This window comes from Panthera leo, chromosome B2 (genome assembly GCF_018350215.1).
Source record: "Panthera leo isolate Ple1 chromosome B2, P.leo_Ple1_pat1.1, whole genome shotgun sequence".
Classification (NCBI taxonomy): domain Eukaryota; kingdom Metazoa; phylum Chordata; class Mammalia; order Carnivora; family Felidae; genus Panthera; species Panthera leo.
The window spans coordinates 87,938,834-87,956,990 of record NC_056683.1 but is presented as its reverse complement, the minus strand read 5'-3'; the positions used below and the strand labels follow the sequence as shown (position 1 = coordinate 87,956,990).

At 37.2% G+C, this 18,157-nt stretch overlaps 1 long non-coding RNA gene across 1 annotated transcript in view; it reads right to left on the bottom strand.

Moving 5' to 3' along the window:
• Positions 1-2,319: 2,319 nt before the first annotated feature.
• Positions 2,320-18,157, bottom strand: part of LOC122220202 — a 162,709-nt gene continuing 146,871 nt past the window's right edge. Inside the window, exon 6 of the long non-coding RNA XR_006202719.1 lies at positions 2,320-2,591. This is a non-coding gene — a long non-coding RNA (uncharacterized LOC122220202). The remainder of the gene's footprint in view (positions 2,592-18,157) is intronic.

Below are 18,157 nucleotides of genomic sequence, written 5' to 3'. Positions count from 1 at the left end.
TTTCTCCTTAAAATCAATGAGAAAGAGTGTCTAGCTTGAGGGTGTTGCCATAAAACAGAATGAACTATTCGAAACTATTTGGGAGAAATTATGGTGAAAATTTTCAGGAGATACAACTTCCTTCACTTAATTTATTGTCTTGTGCTGTTCTCAAAATCATTCCATCTCTCCATGAGGAGATAGGGGCCATGAGTCTTGCTCACTTGTTTTACACAGTAGCATTTGAACAGAGCTATCACTTACCGAATGTTTGCTCTGTGTCTCAAGGAAATAAAGCAGAAAAATGAGTAATGCTTTATTACCACCAGAGCCTACCGTAAAGCAAATAATATGCTCAGACCTAGAATGAAATCTTACTGAGATTTGGGTGAAGGAAAGGAAAAGAAAATGCAGAAAAAAAGATTGCTAGAATTTTATAAGGCAGACAACTGAAAGGGTGAAAGGAAATGACTCCAAAGTGTGGCTTTAAATAAAATATTCCTTTTATGCTCATCAATTAAACAATTAGTACATAATTCTGTCCTCTCCAGCACTGCTAATGGGAGGGATATGAATTCTTGGTTTAATGCTTTCTTCCTAATAAAGGCAGCCTCCAACTTGCAAATGGGGCTGGGTTACAAAAATTCATTTGTTAGATGCTCACGTGGGACATAAAATGCCCTTTCCCAAAGAATCAATGTTATAAATCATTGTTTGGTTTTAAGGCTGGTCCACATAAGCCTATTTAAAATACAATGCTCCTCAGCTGCACTGCCCTAAGTATTAGCCTGAATTGTGAGCTCCGAGATGGGGATAACTCATTTTGAATTAGAAGATGCAGGACGAGTAAGAGACTCCCTTTCCTTGAATACAAGACAACCCAAAGATATGGTGACCATTTGTTCTGAATTAAGAAGTGGGGCACATGGCCCAGCAAGAGTTTTTTTTTTTTTTTTCTAATGATAGTATGTAATTGGAAAATAAAGAATTTTCCTCCCAGAATATCCTACTGGTAATGCACTGGAATTGGTACTACCCTTGAAAATCCAGTAGATTTGGATTTTCTACACTAGTACCATTTGAAAAAGAGAAAGTTGGTGGATTTGCTTTATTCTGTTTGATTTTAAAAGCCCAGCTAGAAGCAGGAAGCCCAGGAGGCTGTTACAGTGGACCAGGAGAGAGATAATGGGACCTAAGATAAAGCCAAGCCAGAGGAGACAGAGAGGACACAAATTTAAGATAGATATTAACAGGTAGGAATATCAAAATTTGGCCTACATTTGGGAGGAGAGAAAGGGAGGAGATAGAATGTTAGGGGGAGCTAAATGGTGAGAGTAGCTCCAATGGTGGATCAAAATCATCAGTGCTGGAGGAAAACAAACCAATTAGCAGAAAGACAAGCCTACTCAAGGTCAATTCTTCCAAGCCATTCTTGCTTTACAGAGCTCCCTTCTTTCTTCTGCTTTGGACTTTACAGTTCCTTTAAAAAGCACTGAGATTGTAACAATGTGATCCTTGAAAGTAGCACAAAGTTAAACTGGTGGAGGGACTGTGACTGAGGGCACAGGCCTGCGAATTCTCCAGGTACTATGCTAGATCATTTTTCTTGCCTTATTATTTGATCTTTACAACTATCCTATAAGAGAGTAGTTGTCCTTCTATTATGTATGTGATAACAGAAGGGTTAAGTAACTTGCTCAAGATAGTGGTTGTATCGAACTGATCCATCTGTCTTGCATTCTTTGTACTTGTTAACTTGTGTGTCTGTGAGTTGTCTCCAATGCAATTCAATTCAATCCATACATTCAAATAGTGCTTGATGAGTCCATAAGACATCATGTGCTAGATACTGTCTTGGACCCTAGGAATAAGGAGAACAAGATTTAGCTTTGCCCTCAAAAAGCTCTTACTAGTGAGGTATGCTTCTAGAAGTGTGAAAGTAAGGAGACCTTTCCTGAGAGGAAACAAATAAAGAAAGAGAGAAGTGGAGAACCTTGATCCTGCGACTAGAGGTGAGCAGTGTTTCTAGAAATATCTCTGCACAAACACTTGCTGCACCACTAGTGGGTGGGAGAAACTATCAGTAAATTCTCTATAAAGTATAGGGGTACAGGCAGTGCAACTTTGGTATGGTTACACGGTGTGGTGAAAAGAATGTAGATGTTGAAACCGAACAGACCGTGGCTTGAATTTCAGCTTAGCTAATGGTTATCAATGTGACTTTGGGTCAGTCATTTCACCTCATGTGTGAAATGGATATAACACGATAAGAATTGGATGTGGCCCAAGTAAATAAAAAGCCAACCCGGTGCCTGGTGCATTATGGATACTCGGTATATTTTAGCCATTATTATTATACTTACTTTATTAGATACTGCTAACCCCACTTCTCCATTGAAAATGGGACAACATAACCATACCATAGTAAAAACCCTCAGTCTATCGGAAGTATGATGAGCAGAAGATGGCAGACATAGCAGGAGTGATGCCTTTTGGATGACTACTACCCAGTGGAGTTGCTGGCAGCATCTACATGAGACGAGGTATTTGGTGGTTGTGGCAGAATCCAGGAAAAACCACAGAGCTCAGCAAGAGTTAATGGCACTTGTGTCCTAAGGACAAAGAAAAAGCCAGGGACAAAGGAAGGGGAAAAAGGAGAAGTCATAAGTTAACTTATTCATGGCTATGTTTGAAAATCCATTCACTTATTCATTCACTCTCTCAACAAGTATATATTGGACACCAGCTAGATGCTAAAATATTGCTCTAAGCTGTTTGGATGAGGTAGCTCGATAAGGGAATCAGGAATCCTGCCATCCTCTGTGTCCTCATAGAACTCACAGTCTGATGGAAATGAGGGAGGCAATAAGTAGACTGGCATTAGTCAAGATAACAAGAGAAACCAAAGAGAGGTTGTGCTACAACAAGGAGTCTCTAAATTGGAATGCGTGAGGGGAAAAAAACGCAAAAGACCTTTCTTCTTATGCAGTTTGTATGTATATGTTCCTAATATTTCATACAGAAGATGCAGTGCTCCTGTGTCTGGCATGCACAGTAGATGATGCCCTGTGTCCTGAGGGAAAGGCAGATCTCTCTCTCTCTCTCTCTCTCTCTCTTTCATTTGTGCACTGACTGGTCTTCTGTAAAAGGTCTTGACACATGGACCCTTTGTATGGTGTGCTTTTCAGTCACACTGATGTAAAAATGACTGAACATATAATAAGAAGTCAGCTAATATGTTTTCATCAGAGAAGTCTGAAACATGCATATACAGGCACAGTGAACCTCACCCTGAGTGCAAATTTGGTATTGTTTCTATGCGGCCTTTAGAGATGGCATAGCTGTCATCTGTCTAATGAAATAAATACAATATAACAAAATGAAAACAACGAGGTGAACAACTGAAAACCAGCTTTTAGCGTTTCGGTTTCAAAAATGTTAAACAAGATTTTCAAAAATAATGAAGCACAGTCAATCACAGTGTTCTCGGCCAAAAATTAAAATTAATATAGTTCAGAGGGAGAGCGAAGTTTTATTTACTCAATAAAATAAATACGTTTGAGATATAAGCAGTTACATAACATAACAAACCATAACAAGCAGTGCATCTAGAACACGTTACAGAAAACATAATATTTTAATCACAATGCATTAATAATTTCATGAGCTAAAACTCGCTTATCTTCCACCCTGGAAATGAAAGCACTCATGTTATTAATAAACGCATTTGTTCAGCTTTTTATAATCACTCAGGTTTACAGACATTTTCTTTTCTATACTTTTTAAATTCATGCTTACTCTTTTTAAAAATTAACCTACCAGGTGAAGACATTATTAAAAAGAAAAAAAATCATTCAAATTAGTTTGCACACAAAGACACAGTTCTAGTTCTAAACTTTATTGAATTTTTAAATATTTATTCTCCATGTCTACTGGCATGAGGATGAAGTACACCGTGGTGTGGTGGTCAGGTAGTACAAGCCTCGTATCTAGGTTCTCCGGATTCTGGCTCTCAAGTAATTAGCGTCTGGACGCGGTTGCTCTGCTGTAAAATGGGGTAGAGGTTCTTCACCTGTCTGGTGACAGGTTCTGGGGGAGATAATCCATTGTGGGATGTAGGTGTTCAGGCTATACCCTAAGTGATCAGTTAGATCTTTAGGAGGGATTCCTAAATTTGTTGAGTTAATTTTCAACTTTTTTAGCTATAAATACGAGCATCAAGTCCTTAGCTTTGGCTTTGACTTCACGTCTTTATCTTAAAGAATACATATTGCAAATGTGTTTATCTTCATCTAACTTGAACACCAATATAGTTGTCATTTTGATTATTCTGGGATCCCTCAGCAGACCGTATTTCACCTTATTAGTAATTTGGGAGGGTTAGGGATGAAATCCATGGCCTTTTGAATATATCGAACACACTAATGATCCACTTTCTTTCGACATGCATTTAACACCCATTAACAATCGATGATTTAGTCGTCAGAGGGCAGAGATGGTCCCCATGCAGTGTTCCAGGGCCCTACCAGGCCTTCACTAGAACCTTGCTTTTGAACTGACCCAGATATGGGCAACACTTCTACTAACTGGCAAGATAGGATCATTCGAAATGAAGGCTGGAACTCAGCCAGTCTGTCAGCACAGAAGTCTGCGGCTCATCACAGCACAACCCTCTGAGGCTGTAGATACGTGGAGAATGAATGACAGTCAGATCCCGAAGCCGCTGCTGTACAGTGAACCGAAGAGAAGGCAGGCAAAGAAAATAGAAAATAGAAATGCTCTCAGGTTTCATAGCTGCTCACAGTCCAACCACCTGGTGGGCATGGGGGACTGCCGAGGCAGTCAGGGCATTTTGGCACGCGGCAGTCGGAGACTGTTGGTCTTTTTAATAAACATCTGGGCAGTCAAGTCTAAGAGATCCTGAAAATTAAAGAGTCATCTTTACATTTGGAAAGTGTTATTGTACATTGATTTCTTCCTCTACTCTTCCATTTGGAGCACACTCATGATCAGCAATGTCATCTTCGAATACTAAGGGCAGTGGCAAGCTGTGAATTGGCTTTGGGAAGACTTTCCTCATATGTGAGATCTTGCCTACCATGTAAACACAAATGATGCCACTAGAAGAAAGAATGTATTAGAAATTCATTACTTCATATCATCCACAATTTTTATATGAGATGATGTTGTGGGAACAAGAAGATTTCCAATGAGGGTTGTAACTAACTTTTAGAAAATGTATTCATATTGCTAAAAGGGGACAGTGGGCCTTTGGCTCAAAATGTAACCAGTAGCATATACCAAAGGATGAATAGGGTATCAAGATTTTAGCCTTCGTGTAACTTGAACATTTTTATCTCGGCATATTTAAATGCTAGTCTTGAGGTTTGTATTTCCTGTGAAATTTCTTCAGTCATCTTGAGGGGCTGTTACACACCTTCCAATCTTCGTGTAATTAAGGCAGTAGTTTTGTTGTCATCTTGTCACAACTCATGAGAAAAACTGTGAAAACTGACGAGCATATGCAGTAGTAAGTCAGTATTAGACAGCTATATGTAATTTTGCTTTGCATCTTGAGGCACTCCATTGCACTTGTGAATAGTCAGCTGTTCCTTTCCCATTACGTACGTTTTCCCCCCTAAAGATTCTTTTTTTTCCCCCTTTTCTTTAAACTTACCAAGAGGCATCTCATTCCACTTAATATTCTGGGAACTCAGGTGTTGTTAAATCTAGCAACAAAGTCAATTTAATTTGTCTAGAATTCACTAAAATTAAGACTTTATTCTCTAGTTTTAATGGAATGCTAAATAATATATTATTATAAAATTAACTTAAGTCAGAGCTCGTTCAAATGAATGTGTAAATATTTCACAGTGTTGGCAATCATGCACCGAGAAACTCCTTTGTGCTATTTAATGATGTTTTTTTGGCAAAAACAGGTGCTGCCACATGGACAGTGATAACACGGAATTTAAACAATAAATTATATACCTGTATCTTTATTATTTGATGAGCCTTAGAGCCTTCTACACATTAGAAAATTTTTTCTTGGCTCATATTGCTATTAAATACTGAAAACGTGTTATAAGTTTCTAGCAGGTAAAAAATGACCAATCATTCATTACTAACCCAAGAAGTCCTTCAAGGAGAGTCCCAGCAAGTTGAATTTATTGAAATTTATTATCACTTAGAGCAGAGATCTATTGTCAACATCACAGTAAACATAGTTGAAAAACAAAATTACAATTGGGGATGTTTGTGGGCAGAGAGTGACATTAAATTCCCAAACATAAAAGACCTCACAATGACTTCACAGACATAAAATTGGGCATGACTGGCGGGAGCAGTACGGATTAGAAAGACCCGAGAACTAACCATGAGTCAGCAATGCTTGTCGGTAATTGATTATGGTCTCAAAGATGTATAAATAAGGACACGGCATCACGGGCTCCACATATCCCAGACTGACTAAGCCTATCGTTTTGCCTATTTTTGAACTCTGTATTTTAATCAATTGACAAGGGCATAGAGAAGAAAAATGGGCATAATGGAAGTGTTGAAAAATGCATGGTAAAGCATAGTGCAGAATGGAATTCAGTTTGAAATCTAGAATAAAATATATAGAACATAATATACCATATATATAGTATATATGTAGAATATAATATATGGAAAATAATATAATGTTTTGTAATAATCTGTAATATTTGTTCCCATAAAAGAAAACTTCTTGATTAAAGTAAAAATACGCTGGGACATTTAAGAAGTTAAGGGGAACAAAGGAGACCACACTATTTATTGTTCAGGCAGCGCATGAGCAAAGTTCTTCACTTAAGATGGTTTGGTGAGATTCCTGGAAGACACAGGACAGTTGAAGAACTAGGCCTTTTACCTTTACAGATACCTTTGGCATCTGTAGCCAAAGTCTAAATTTTACTCATTTCAACCTGCCTTTTTGAGATCTGTAGGTCCATGTGTCTTTAACAACTAAAAAGAAATACTATGACGCCCTGCAAGGCATCTGAGTCAGTTTCAGTGTAATTTACCATCCTGTTTTGTCCTGCCTCCTTCTGCTTGCCATCTTCTATTCCTGACTTCCATTCTGTAGAATGCATCTAGCATTTCCCGTGTTGTGCTTGCTCAGCTCCAACAGTCAGTGGCAATCTAGCTGTGGCAAAAAGTATCATGCTGTAAAACCCAATGCTTTCCTCCTCTTTATCCTCTGTTCTCTTTTTCATAATTTCCAAGCAAAGAAAGACAGATTCTTCCTGGTTTTTATCACCTCTTCATTTCTTATCATTACAAATGCTTTCAGGTTTCTCTGTGGAGTATCTTTGGTGCTATTCTTCCTACAGCCTAGAAGAATCAACTTCTGCCTAAAATACTTTCTTCTCTGACATTCGTACCTGCTTAGAAGTGTGGCACGTTCTTCTTGGCCTTTGGTAACAGAGGGGCTGACACCAGTGCTTACATGACTGAAATTCTTGAGAATGTTGAGATTAAGATTGTTGCGAATCTTAATCTTACAATATTAAAGGTAGAAATTTCTACATTTGAGATTTGAGTTGATGAAAATGCATTTTAACAATTAATCTACTGTAAACGATTGCTAAATTCATCTATGTATGTCTATTTTTTTCTGCTATCAAATGTGACTCATTCAGAAAATGTTAAGACTTTAAGCTTTCTTTTCCCCTGGTGAATATTCCCATCCTATGAAGAAGTTATGCTTCTTATGGTTCCTATATTACACTAGTCATGCACTCATTCTGATCTTTAGAATGACCTGAAGATTTAGGAATACATCCACAAGGTTAGGAGAAAATTTAAAATATCCTCTTGGGTTTATTTTTCCTTGTTACCCAATAAAGCTCAAAACCAGAATACAGTAATGGTTTAAAATGAATTTTGTTTAGTTTTAAAAGCCATGTTATCTTCTCAGTCTGTTTCTTTTCTTCACTCAGTTTTATTTTGTATTTTTATATTCTCACACTCTTGGTTATCAGATATTTTTATCACTGTTTTCCTGCAACTCAAAATGATACCTATTTCTACTCCATATACAGCCTGTATTCACCTTGTTTAAAGATAAATGATCAACTTCATGTTTTAAAATTCTATTTTTTAAAAATATTTTAGTGAAATATTTTAAGGATTAAAAAAAACTGTAAAGGTCAAACCACTAAACTATTTTATTGCTTTCTTATACTTCCCACTTCAAAGGTTTTTCCATTTAAATCTAAGGTAAAATCATCTCTGGATTTATTTGCCAAAATGCTTTTCTGCAGTTTCTATAAGAAATGAAATCAGAAATGTTCATTTATATAATGAAAACTGTCATCAGATTTGCTTATTCGTTTGCTTTTATTTAGATTTAGGGGTTCAACATGTAAGAAACACTTTCTCCGTTCTTCCTACATGAATATTTGTGAATTGGCTGCCGCCAAGTAGCAGATTGTATTATAATGTATCATATTCATACCTTCAAGGCTTCTTTCATCATTAAAGGAGTCACTATCTTTAATTTTTGTAAGGGACTTTAATTATTGGTGCTTATTTCATATTTTGATTAATTTTGGCTTTTAATTTCCACTACTTGTCATGCCATGTTTTGTCATGATCTTTCAGTTGGGTGCCATTCTAATTATCATTCCAAGGATTCATTTTCTCATTTATTATTACCTCAGTCCTTTTAGCTGCTTTCAGAGGGCTAATATCAACTTTCAAGGGTAAAGTGTGAAGAACAGATTGCCTTCACACGTTGATAATTTTGAAGATTTACAAACAAATTTAAAAATATGATTTCCATTAATGTGTTTAATAGAATTTGCTAAGATTTAAGTAGTATAATCCTTGAAATTTGCATTGGCAAAGTCTTAAGAAATCATATGCTGTACATCAGTAAGTACTAATAATATCTATAATTCATTTCAATTTTAAGTAATAGTAATGTAAAAAAAAATTACCAAAGCTCTTTTTTTTATATACTATAGCATCATTTGGTTATGAAATGGTATTGACCTTTGGTTTTGAGTAGAGAAACTGTGTTATAAATTCTAACTAGTAGATGTAGCATTTTGGCATGGTAAAAATAATTAGGATTTTAGAATTAAAAGAATTAGATTTGAATCCCTACTCTGACTTATTACTACCACTTAACTGGCCTTGGAAAAGCAATATAAACTGCATTTGCTTCAGTTTACATAACTGAAAAATGGGAACAATGACCTCTAGCAAGCTTGGGGGTCCTCTTTAGGAAAAGGAATCCTAATTTATATAAGGATTATATAATTTATATAATCCTAATTTATATATAAGAGCAACTCAAATGAATGGAATGACCTAAATGTGCCATCAAATTACTTTCATACTACATATATTGACATATTAATTAACACGTGTAGGAGTTTTATCACCAGAACACTGATTTCTTTAGGCTGTTTCTTCACTGGTGACAATTTTGCTTGCTATTTCCTTTGAAACTGATAGATTTTCTTCAAGTGAGTCGGGTAGATTAAGAAGTAATTCATTATGTTGGGATGCCCTAAATATGAGTTTCTAACCACAACACTGGTACAAGAGTTTGCCCTAAAATTGCAGGAACTTGGTAAATTTACATTATTTTCATCAAAAAAGAAAAAAGAGTCCATGATGGGTTTCCAATTATATATGCTGTATTTTTGAGGACAGTACTTCCACTTTGACTTGGGATCAATAAGACATGAGCCTTCCGCTCTGAATTTTACATGTCTCACAATCAGAAGAATTTGCCCATAGATTAGATTCTGTGCCTGGACATTTCCAGACTAGTTTTTCCTCCACTCTACTGTGCACTCTACTGTACCCTACAAGCACGTATACATGCTTCTGCCTCTGGAGCCACAGGACATGGTCACAATGATGACCTGAACTCTGCATCAGCTGCTTTGTATTACCACTCTGTGTGAGCTGACACAGTGGGGATGAAGAGGATTCCTGGAAGCCATTCCTAGTCCTGGATGGCTAGCAATAATTGAAGTCCTCACACAAATGATTTTTAAACCACATAAATATATTGTATGAACCCAAATCAGTGTATTCCCAGCCCACCCTCCTCTTAGGCAGAGCTTAAAAATGCTTATAGCCATTCCAAGGCCACTCAATTTAAAGAAAAGTGCAATGAAGAAGGAGTCAGTGTAGAAAGAGATAGCAAACAAACAAACCAAATTGACTAAGTACATTGTCAGACTCCTCCCAGGGCCTCCGGAGAAGAGGAACACTCAAGTGAGCATCTGGAAGGTGAAGCTTATTAGGTTTATGTTAAATTTGCCTTTGAACTCTACCTACTGGAGGTCAGGAGAAGCTTCAGGAAGTAAAAAGGCACTATTTGGGCCAAGAAAAAATAGAGTTGAGAAATGTTTAGGAGGTAAACATAGAAGGACTTGGTGATCATCTGTAAGGTATGGAAGGCAGGAAGGCAGGCAGGCAATTGAGGAATGACCCCTAGGGCTTGAAGTTAGAAGCATTATAATGAGCAATAAGTTTTGATATGGATGGGGTAGGCTGAGGAGGACGTGGTTAGAGACATTTTGGAGCCTGTTGAAAATGTGGAAATGTCTCTGGCACGGCCAAGTAGAGATTTTTCATAACATCTGTATTAAGTTCTGAAATCAGAGGAGACCAGAGGGCTAGAGACTAGTATTTGGATGATAGACATATGTAGGTGGTAGTTAAGATCAAGAGAATGGATGAGCCCCACTTTCAACACACACACACACACACACACCCACACACACATACACACACACACCACTAAAGACAATGTACAGAGTAAGCTGAGCAATCAAACAAAGAGGGAGTCCAAGAACACTTGGTTTTAGAATGGGAGCAGAGGAAAGGAGTTGAAATCATGAAAAGGAGGGGAAATCAGAACGAGGTATGATGTGGAATTCCTGGGAATAAAGAGTTTCTAACAAGAAAAAGTGCTCAAAAGTGACAATTGAAGGTGGAAAAGCTTCAGGTGAGCTGTGAGAGCTGGGAAGCAGAGGTCATGTGATCCAGGCATACGGGAAGGAAGCTGGCCACGTGGAAGAAGCTGGGTTATTGTTAAAGAGAAATGCTAGCTTGATGAGAAGATTTCCCGTCTGTTAGGGTAGGGAATACTTGGACATACTCACTGAGTACAGGCAAAAGATCAGCAGAGGAGAGCTTTGAAATTCAGGGGTAAACAGAAACTGCTCCCCCAGAAAGCTTTCCCTAGCATTCCATCTATTTTATGCCTTCTTTCCTTCTCCCTGCAGCATGGATCGAGTGCCCCTTCTATATGTACTATATCTTTAAATACATGAGAATATGTAGTGGATAATTATCTCTTTGTCAACATTTTCCACTAGACAACTTGGGGCCTCATTTAACTTGTCTCTAATTCCCTTTGGCTTAGAGCAATGGTTATTGAAAGAAAGCTTATGAGGAGAAAGAGACGGAAAGACACAGGCTAGAGAACAGAGAAGCAGGATCTATCAAACAGGGGGATTCTTCACAGTATTTTGAAATTAGATTGAAATGGTAAGGGTGGGCTTTAAATATTGACTTGAAATTACAGGGTTAAGACCATAATGTCACTTACAATGTTTGCAGAACATTAGATCATTTTTGCTTCCAGGCAGCTGACTTTACTATTTCTGGATTCTTCCCTGATGGTCCCTTTTTCTGCCCTCTTTATTTCACAGGCACATTCCTAGCATAAAGGGAGACTCTACAACAAGTGGTAGTGGTGAATGGGACCATCAGTAAAAATGTTTGGAAACACTGAAAGCTAGGATTATCTGAACATTATTTTAAAACTCTCTGGGTCACTTTGTGCCTGGAACAACAACAAAATTTTTGTGTATTGTGTTTACTGTGCTTCACAATCAAGGGCTACTTGTTTTGCCCTGAGCAGCTATTTCCTAACGTGCTGGTCACAAATTAGATAAGGTAAAAAAACTGGGGATGATATTCTACTCATCATCAATACTTTAACCCCCCAAAAGAAAAAAAGAAATAAATGCATGCCCTTTGATTGTGAATCAATAGTGTTATCTTCATTTGCAAAGGACAGCACATTAGAACATGTTGATTTAGTTTCTTATTTCTGTTGAATAAACACACAGGTCGCTAATCATCAGCTACTAAATATATTTTCCAAAGGTGAACAAAAGAAGTGGGTAATTTGATGCTTCTTAATTAAGCTCACAACACAGTTTTTTTTTATACTCTTAAAAGCATTTGTTTATGAAAGCTAAATGAGTATAGATTTCTGATGGAAAGATCCCCATCCCCCCAACACACATCAGCTGTGAGTGATTCTGGCTAGTAAATTATATGCTGTCCTCTACATTGCCTTGTAAATGACCTCAACCCTGACCTTGACACAGCAGTATTTCTAAGAGAATAATAATTTATTCTTCATGTTAGATAAACTAAGCCCATGATGGTTCTTAGCTATAATTCTGTACTATTCACTGAGAAAACTGGTCCTATATTTTCAGATAAATAATAGGTGGAGAGGGAGAGAGGGAGAAACAGAGAGAGAGAGAGAAAGACATATAAAGAGATTTAAAGAATAGAAGCATGGATGCCTTGGAGGGTGGCATGTCCAGGAGGTAGGGAAGGATAAATAGCTGTCTCAGCAGTCATCTATGTAGTGTGGCTTTGTATACATGACATTTGTCTAACTTCACATGCATTAATTTTGTGTTACTAAACTCTTTATCAGACTTCAGACCTGTTTCCCATATAAAGGGATATAGATATAGATGACATAGATATAGATATAATCTTTGAGGACTTTATAAGATTATAATAATGATTAACATTCTTAGAATTTCTATACCTAAAATTAGCTTATCTGAAATGAGAATTTCACCATTGTTATACTGGCCCTTACACATTTCCATAATCATAGCTCACATTAGCTCATGTTAAAGCTTTGTTTATGTGTATGTAAACCCCTACATTAATGTTATACATTCTGAAAATTTCACCCACACAGCGCTAATTATTATTCACACATTAGTGCCTATTAGCATGGGTTTCTTTCTTCCTTTTTTTACTTTTTTTTCTTTTCTTTTCTTTTCTTTTTTTTTTTTTTTTTTTTTTTGCAAATGTTTCAGCCAGCATTTGGATTTCACTTACTTGGCAGAACCAACTTGTTATCATGGTTTTCAAAGTCTGGCAGCCAGCCTAAGAAGTGACCTATTTTGCTGTCCGAATTTCCTGTCCTCCTCATCATTACAGATATAAACAGATAATCTGTTAAACTCATTGAAACTTTCTTGAAAAAAATAGCAAAATGGAACTTCAGTAGGTCTCCAGATTCTATTGTCAAAGCAATAAAGAACAATCTTTTAGCAAACTGGAGTTCATTTGATTGTGTTTGATATGCAATTATTGGTAGGAAATTCATCCATTTTTAACAATTATAGATTTTTTTAAGTCAGTCCTATTTTGTAGAAATCTTAGAAAATAAAGATTTAAACATACTCAGGGGCATGACTTACTTAAATTGAATCCCAAATATAACATACATTAAGATGTAATATTGAAGTTAGCCCATATCAAGAGAGTGAGATTACTCTAAGGATTTGGACTCATATAGTAATAATGAAGTTGAGGTTAATTTTAAATATTGCATATAGCTTGCTGGGGATACAAACTTAAGAGCCAGCATTGAGCAAACAACTTTGAATTAATTACTATTTATTGAACAGTAATAAAGGGTAATCTTTTTTTTCTAAACCCTATAAATTAAATGTTTTCTTTCGGTGGTTTAAAAATATAACTCATTTTATGGAGTGAATTCCTAGAAGGAAATAATGGATTTGTAGACAACAGAAGCAGGAAAATGAACCATCACATTTTCCTATATGCTCAGCTTGGCTGGCATTAAATCTTTCAAAATCTCAGAGTTGGAAGGAATCTTAAAGGAAAAGTCAACCGAGAAAGGTAGAAGACTCATGAGTATCTCAGTCCAGAATGCTATCACAAAGTACCATAGAATGGGTGGCTTATAAATAACAGAAATTTACTTCTCACAGATCTAGAGGCTGGCAGTATGAGATCAGTATGTCAGCATGCTGAGTTCTGGTGAGAGTCCTTTTCTAGGTTGTAGACTACCTTCTTTTCCTTGTATCCTCACATGATAGAAAGAGGGCAAGACAGCTCTTTGGGGTCCCTTTAAAAGGGCACTAATCTCATTCATGAGGACTCCACCCTCAAGACCTAATTATGTCCCAAAGGCCTCACATGGGGGATAGGATTTCAGCATATGAACTGGGGGGTGGGGGACACTAACATTCAGTCCATTGCACTGAAGAAGAGGAAGCCATTCCTTGACACTCCTTTCCCTTAATTAGTTCATTAGCTAAAAGTCAAAATCTATCTGGAAAATTCTGCTTCCTGGTCAAGCTGACCTTGAGTTGAACCCTTAGCCCACAGTTTCTGGGTTTACTCCGTTGAAAATAAAATATTAAGGTTGTCTCTTCAACATACACTTGATTCTGGAACCCCTGTCCCTAGGCATTTAGTGCAGTAGCATCCCAAAGGATTAAGGTGAAAATCTCTGGGCTCCTCTGGAGGCTGGAGAGAACAGTGTGAAGCAACTAGTTCAGGGAATCCACATGTTAACTGCAGCAGGACCATCAGTATAATATGGAGGAAGTAAATCCAAAGAATAAGGGAGTAAAAGCAAAATCAAAGATAAGGTCCAGTAAGTACTCAGAGCACTAGGGAACAATAAATGGAAACTCAAAAGAAGGAACAAAGTTCACTGAGATCTGCTGGGGTTAAATAAAAACAAGATCACAATACAGAGAAGACAAAAGTCAAACCAGAGCCATTGCAAAGACTGGAGATCCAACAAGCTATGAGAGCCAATGCGTTCCTAAATGGTCCTTTTGATGTGGTAACTTTGGGGGCTATTGCTAATCCTAAAGGATTTTATAGATATGGAAAGTCATTCTATAGATTTGGAGCATTTTTCTGGCTTTGTACTTCCATGACTTCTGGCTTGCCATCTCTTGGGACCTGTGGTCATCCAGAAATGTTTCCCCCTCGTCCCTTATATTTCAAGTTCTAGAGGTCCAGACTATGCATTTATTCTTCAGTTCCTAGTATACTGTTCTACAAAGTGCAAGTTCAAAATAAAAAATTGAAATTAATTGAAATATAAATAGACTGAATGGTAAATATTTCCACATCTCTGGGACTGTGTTTCATTTCATGTTGTGTTAGACTTGTCTTTGGCTATTTAATTCAATTGCTTGGGGTGTGATGGAAATGACGCCAAGGTCACAAGTTCAGTCCTTGTGTGAGCAGCTTGCTGAGCTCTATTTTGTGGCCATAGAGTCCACTGGCCAGCTGTCTTGAAAGTGCATGACACTGGCCACCAGAGAATGAGAAGAGATATGGGGGATCAGAGGAGACTCCTCACTTCTGATAACAATACAACTCAGAATGTCTGACTCATAATAAATTGGACTTTTCATAGAGGGTCTTGTTTCCTTTGGGAATTCCATTCAAAATGTTATAATACTAAATACAAACTTATAATACTTTTAGAAGTCCAGGAAAGAATGAGCCACATATAGAGTTAGGCAGCACAATGGAAAGAGCAGAAAAATCAGCAGTGGGAGCCCAAGGCCTGAGCCTTCTCTATACTACTTGGGACTAATGTGATCCCTAGGACAAGTTTTTAAATCATTCTGAACTCCAGTTTCATTATGTGTAAAAACTTAACTCACAGCATTGTTAGGAGAATTAGGGGAGATAATATTACCATCATAACTAACTGCTTAGTAAATGTTAGGTGTTAGTAATAATTTAGAGTTGCAAGTAGATGGAAAAAAAATAGCTGACCACATATGAGAACAGCAGGGACCCAAGAATCAGAGTATCACAGTTGTCAAGGATTGCAATGATACATCCTATCCTGGGTTTTACAGATAAGCATTGGAGAAGCTCAAGTTTGAGTGCTTTGCTTGGTTGTCACAGATTGACAGAGCTGAGACTAGAGCTTCCATCTCCATGTCCAATCTCATTGCTCCTTCATGCTTAGCAAGAGGAGGCAGTCTGAATTCCAATGAGGAATGTAATATTTAGACACTTTAGTAAGTCCCCTACTGAACATGAAAAACACCATAACTTGGTTACTTCATTCAAACAATATTTATTGAGTGCTTACCAGATGCTGAACACTGTCCTAGGTACTGGATATTTGGGATCCATCAAGATAAATATAAAGGACACATACCAGATGATTTCTCATATGTGGAATTTATGAAACAAAACAAATGAGCAAAGGGGAAAAAAGGGAGAGAAAGAGAGAAGAAAACCAAGAAAGATTCTTTTTTTTAATGTTTATTTTTGAGAGAGAGAGAGAAAGAGAGAGACAGAGCATGAGTCGGGGAGCAGCAGAGAGAGGGAGACACAGAATCTGAAGCAGGCTCCAGGCTCTGAGCTGTCAGCACAGAGCCCCACGTGGGGCTTGAACTCACAGACCATGAGATCGTGACCTGAGCCGACGTGAGACGCTTAGCCTACTGAGACACCCAGGTGCCCCCAAAAAACAGATTCTTAATGACAGAAAACAAACTGATGGTTACAACAGGGGTTGTAGGTGGGCGGGGGGTGGTTATATAGGTGATGAGGATTATGGAGTGCATTTATTGTGATGAGCACTGAGTGTTGCAAGCAAGTGTTGAATTACTAAATTCTACACCTGAAACTAATATTACGCTGTATGTTAACTAACTGGAATTTAAATAAAACTTAAAAAAAAGAATGTAAAACAGGCACTGTCCTTGTGAAGACAGCTATGTTATGTTATGCCAGTATTATCAGAGATTGCCTGTCAGTTATCCCTTCTCTTACATTTGCCCTTAGAAATGCCTTTCAAAGAATACTTCGAGAAAAACTTTGACTCAACATTTTAGTATGTATGGTTGCTCTGTGACCATTTGGTAGTAGAATGTGGACCTGAGATTCAAATAGAAAACAATGTTAAATTTACTTTTGTGGCTTTTTGACACCCGAATAGCTTGGTAATAGCAGAAATTCCTACCTCCAGGGATTTTCCAAAATTAATATCCGGAAGCCTTGGTCTGCATGTCTGAATAGATAGGTTGTCCAGTGAAAAGTTATGGGACTCTATTTTTCTTCAGCGTTTATATTCTCACTTTTGAAAGGTTGTGGCGGGGCGGAATTTACAACCATATTTGTTCACTATGTGTATTCCACCTGCTCATGGGTCTCATTCTCCTATAGTCACTTGTAATCAGAAACCTCCATTCAGGACAACTGCCGGAAACATTGTTCTATTCCATTTGTTTGGAGACACCAATGGTCAGGTAATATTTTGTTGGTCAAAGAATAACTCTGCTATGTTGTCTCAACTTTAAAAAGTAGATTTACAAAGTTGTTGAATATTTCCTCAGGGTCACCTTCTGTGCACTACTTTTTTGTACTCTCAATCCACGCTCTTCATTGACTAGCTTCGACTGATTGACACATTCTTTGATTAAACAAGTTATCCCTTGATCAAAAATTAAAACCAAAAAAAAATAATTTGATGGATAACCTGAGTACTCATGTTAACATTCAAGAAGCAAGACTTTGTATTATATCCCAAGATTACAATGAATTAATCTAATTTGAAAAAAAAGATACATTTTCAATTTTTTTTTTTTTTATAAAATAGAGCTCCTAACCATGAATAAAAGTAATGCCCTAAGTAAAGGTGATAGTGCTCAAAGATTCCCGTTTGGTTTTTTAAGAGAGGTGAAGAAGGGGAAGGAAAAAATATTTTTCTTTATGCAACCAAAAAGATCTGCATTTTAAACAGCCTCCTCCTACCAAAAAAAAAAAAAAGCCACCATCTTTAATTTCTTTAACCAAATTGAGCAGGTATCGTGGTTTTGCAGCTTTACATTAGGTTAATGTAAAGGCTGTGTTCATTTCACTTACTGTATAATTAGGATTTGAGTCCAAATCCCAGAGTGCATATGACAGGGATTTTCTTAAGGAGACTATCTGCTCTTCTCAAAATGGCCTTCTTATTTCTTGTGTTTCTAACATCAGAAAAGTGAGTATAAACAAACAATAGATGACCTTTATGAGTAAAACATCTGAGCACAGAAAGATTAATCGACCTCCATCAGCC